The sequence below is a fragment of the Tupaia chinensis genome, unplaced genomic scaffold (assembly GCF_000334495.1).
Source record: "Tupaia chinensis unplaced genomic scaffold, TupChi_1.0 Scaffold000074_1, whole genome shotgun sequence".
In the NCBI taxonomy this organism is placed as follows: domain Eukaryota; kingdom Metazoa; phylum Chordata; class Mammalia; order Scandentia; family Tupaiidae; genus Tupaia; species Tupaia belangeri.
Genome location: NW_006159534.1, coordinates 3,596,203 through 3,600,985, shown reverse-complemented (window position 1 = coordinate 3,600,985; position 4,783 = coordinate 3,596,203). Strand labels below are relative to the sequence as shown.

The following is a 4,783-nucleotide window of genomic DNA, read 5'->3' as shown; positions in this document are numbered from 1 at the left end:
TTCTCCTTGGGATTTTGGGCATGCACACACACATGCCCAGCATGGGTTTTAAGCTATCAGGTCCAGGACTTGAACTGCAGTCGACTACGTGGGAGTCCAGTGTAAGGGTATCTTTTGACAGATTTCCTCAGAGTATACATAACAGTGCAGCCAGAGTCCAGCCTCTTCAAATGTAACCTCATCCTGACTTCCCTAACCATCAGTTCAATTGGCCTAATCAGGAAAGTCTCACCTAAACCTGCATACACGGAGCCATCCATAGGAGCTCACCATTCAGCCTGCCTCCTTCCCTCTTTCCACCCTGCCTCCTCCCCTCCTCCCCATCCAGCTCTCATCAGCCTGTATGTGGCAGACTCCATGGTGCCCTGCCAGGTCTCCATCCCTCAGTTGCTAATGGCTCCCACCTGCAGGCTTTTTGGAAGCCCACCCTTGGCCAACAGACCAGCCACCGGGCATGCTAAGCTGCCTGCTATGGCAGTGGCAGGGAGGACCTACAACCAGTAACTATGGATGCAGGGATACCGATGGCCCAGCACCTTTGCCAGGTCGAGACAACCCCTGTGATGTAATCCATGCTCTGGAGCTGCCTGGGAACCAGGGTGACGCTAAAGCTTCTGAAATCACACCTTTGCCTGGTATTTTTCCCTGACCTATCCTGCTTCCTTCACATCCTGACGGGTTTCTCCTGACAGCACTCCTTACTAAATCCCTACACAAGAATTCATCCTATCCCTTTCTCATCAGGATTCGGACCAAACTTTGAGACTGGCAATACCCTCCTGGGGGTGGGGGGGCACACCAGTTGGATGGTGTTTCTAGAGCCAGAGTGACTGTGCGCCTCTGGCCACACCCGCATTTTAAGAGAAGGACACAAAGCAGCATGGACCCCACAAGCTCTTGGCAGGTAAATGCCTAAAGGTCATCCAGCCTGGCTTCCGGCACAGTAGGAATTCGAGTTACACTCTACAAAGAGAACGATGAGAACATTTCATCCTACCTATCATTTGGTGGAAAAGGAAATGGAGGCTAAGAAAGTCGAAGTGACTTCCCCAGGATGTAAGCAAGTTATGGGCAAAAGCGGAACCCTAATCTGGAACCACTACGAGTCAACCTCCTAAGAACCCTTGACTCGCCGTTAGTCCCAGGACTTTTAAAAGCATCCTATTATCATCTTGCGGGGGGTGAACAAAATCAGCACTAGGACTTTCCAGCCCACAAACAAGAGCTGTCTTTCCAGCCCCTGGAGGAATGAAGGGTGAGGAAGTAGTGGAAAAGTGAGGACAAAGCACTCCAAGGGAAACGTAAGCACCTGCTGCCACCCAGCCGGGAGCTGCGCCTGACATTCCCAGAAGGCAAGGCATTTTACTATGTCTCAGATCCCCCAGCATACTTCATAAACACACTAGGTCTCCAACACAGACAAGCTCCAAAGGCAGCATCTGGCTGAGCCAGGGGCCATTAAAAGTAATCAAGGCTCCCTACACATTCTGGTCAGGCCCAAACCAGCCAGATCAGATGCAGCCACTTCATCCCCACTGGCCTTGATTGTCAGTAACCGTCACTGAGGATGCAACAGTGCCCTAGTCCAAATCCAAAATGACTTCAAGGGATAATTACTATAGGGACATTTCACCATTGACCCTCCCCTTTTCTTGCAGTGGGGAAACACAGCAGATCCAGCTTGGCAGAGAGGAGGGCAGAGAAAGAAAGCACCCCTACACACATGGACAGGCAGTGTGGGGTGCTAATGAGATCAGGGTCAGGAGCTGCCAACCAGGGAGCTGTGCTTGGCCCTATGGGCAAACACAGCTTCCATCCCAGAGGCGGGCAGAGGCGTCACCATGGACCCTAAGCATAAGAGATTGATGCATCAGGGAACATCCATCCATACTCCTGGGAAGACAGCTCCAGAATAAATATCAAACTTGATGGAGGGTAAGAGGTTACATAGGGCTATGAAGGCTTCCGTGATCTGACCACTCAAGTGAGGGCCTCGAAACTCACATAATGCAAGGTTCTGTGTTTAAGATCTCTTGTGTTAAATCTAATAATTCCAGTACTGATGCTATGTGATGTTTATCCTGTCCTAGTCCCTCCTAAATTCTGTTCCAGAAGCCCGAGAGGGAGGTGATAGAGTCTTTAAAGGTCATCTTATAACTGTTGAAGCTGGATTTGGTTCAATATTCTATTCTCTCTACCTATGGTTAAAATTTTCTATATAGACTTTAAATTTTTTGCTAAAGTAAAATGAGTTTATTTAAATAGTTCTGAGCCATGTGTGAATTTTAAGACAAAACCATTTTTAGTCAAAACAGTAAAAAACGTAACAGTAATGATAATGGGGGTGGAAGGAGTAGAATCTAGCAGCCAAAAAAACCTTTTTATACCTTTTTATACTTTGCAACTTTTATGCAGTAATTAAGTGCTGTTTATAATTTTTAAAAGGGAAAATGGTAAAAATTAAAAGAAGGTCCTCTGCAACTGCAGCCCAGGGCGCTGAGGAGACCAATATTCCTGGGCACCTGGTCCTGGGCTGGGCCATCCAGTCTGGGATGCTGTTTGAAACGGGAAAAGGTAAGTGTGTTGTTCTGACACCTCCTACCTACACCACCACCATATGCAGGTTAGCCAAGCAGGTGAATTAAAAAGAACATCCCCTGGACTGATCTGATAAAGCACATCAGCCCTTCTTCACCCCTTCACCAGGACTTGCTGATAAGAGGATTGACGTGCCTTTTGTTTTGTTTTGTTTTGTTTTGTTTTGTTTTGTTTTTGCTATAGGGTACATGTGCTCACTGGAGGGATACAAAGGACACAGAGGGGAGGGGAGTGAGAAATTACCCCCCCGGGGGGGGGGATAGCCATGCCACAATCTCTTCTCCTCCATTATCCTCTTGGGATTTTGGGCATACACATGCCAGGCATGATTTTTAAGCTGCTAAATCTAGGACTTGAACCATGGAGTTAGCCATGTAGGATCCAGTTACCTTAACCTCCATGCTATCTGCTGGGCCCAGGGGGTTGATGTACTTTTTAAAGAAGACCAAGCATCAGAAAAGGCTCAGGGAATGAAAGAGGAAGCAAGTCTCAGGAGGGGTCAAAGGCATATGGGGCTCAATATGTCCTCTACTGTGAATGTTTGGTGCAGAGTCTATCCTATTCTCAAAAGGATATACTGGATAATATCAAGGAAAAAGGCCTTCAACAGTCCTCTGGTTTGCCATTCTGTTCTAATGTCATCAGGAATCAATCCCCTGGTTACCACTGTTTATTGCTATATTGCTTTTCCAGTGGTTCCCCTCCCCTCTTCCTAAACTATCAATATTTTCCACTCACTCTGAGTACTCTAATCTTCTTATAAATTATAGAGCTGAAAGGAATCATGGCATCTTGTACAAAGCTCTCATTTTACAGATGAAGAACTGAGGTTCAAAAGCTAAATGTCTTAGTTCATTACTGTGTTGCTTAGAAAAATATCAGACTGAGTGAATTTCAAAATAAATAGAGGTTTATTTAGCTCACAAGTTGTAAGCCTAAGGCCCAGGGGCCAACTTCTGGGGAGGTTACAACATGGCAGAAGAGAGGATATTGAGTAGAGTGGCTGTTCATAAGTTTCAGCTTGGTCTGGTCTGCTCTACGTTTTTAGAAACCTATTAGAACCCAATTACAGGGTCCCTGCCCTACTAACATTATTTCACTCAAAGGCCCCACCCTAGTATATCATGAATGAATTAAAACTTTTCACTTAACACCTTCACAACACAACCAAGTTCTAACACATGAACCTTTGGGGGTATGAATCATTATCCAAACCATAACACTGAGAGGTTGCCAGAAGGTACTCCACTAGTTGGTGACAGAAGTAAAACTAGAATGGATGACTGCTGACCTCCAATGAGATGTTCTGTCCTATTCAGTGCATTTAGTACTTAATTATGTATGTTCTAGAGCCAGCAGGTGGTGTGAAAGTTAAGGCAGCTGGATCCTACAAGGCCAACTGTGCAGTTAAAGTTCCAGACCCAGCAGCATGAAAAAGATACTGTGTACATGTGTGTGCATGCCCCATGGATTTGATCACTCCCATGAGCTTTCCGAGAGGATTGCACTGTGGCCATCCCCTCTGGAGGATGATTTCTCACTCTGTTACCTCTCATTATTTTCTATCTGTCTTAGTCTGTTATTGGGTTACTTACAGAAATACCTGAGACTAGGTGATTTATAAAGAACAGAGAGGTTTATTTGACTTACAATTCTGGTGGATGAAAAGTGAAAAAACAAGGCTGGCATCACAACATGGCCAACAGAAGCAGAAAGAAAGGCTGGCATGTACAGAGAGAGTGTGGTCTGTATCCAGGTGGGTCCTTGTTTGCCTCATTTCCTCTCCTTATAAACCCACAAGAACTCAATCATGGGGCCTGCCTTAACCATCCAATCACTAATCTTTTCTCCATAGTTCCACCTTTTGACAGCATAATTGGATGAAATGTTCAGTCTCTTAATCCTGTTACAATGGCTCAACACACTAATTCTTGAGATACCTATATGAACTAAAGCAGCACGTAATTAGTCTAGTCTCATGATCTCTTGGAAACTACCTGAGGCTGAAGGCCATGGTTGTCTCTCACTCTCTCGTCGTAAGACCACTGAACTCAGACATGAGAACACTGCAATTAAAGAAGAAAGAGGCAAGGCTAGAGTTATTACACAAGGCTTCCTGGGGCTGTATCTTGACCTGGACTTGAAGTATAACGAAGAGTCAGACTGGCCAGTCAACAGAGGAAGG

General features: G+C 45.7%; 1 protein-coding gene across 1 annotated transcript in view; it reads right to left on the bottom strand.

The window, feature by feature from the left end:
* LOC102488737 (voltage-dependent R-type calcium channel subunit alpha-1E) overlaps window positions 1–4,783 on the bottom strand; it is a 342,844-nt gene that overhangs the window by 183,108 nt on the left and 154,953 nt on the right. The gene's annotated exons all lie outside the window — the stretch shown is intronic.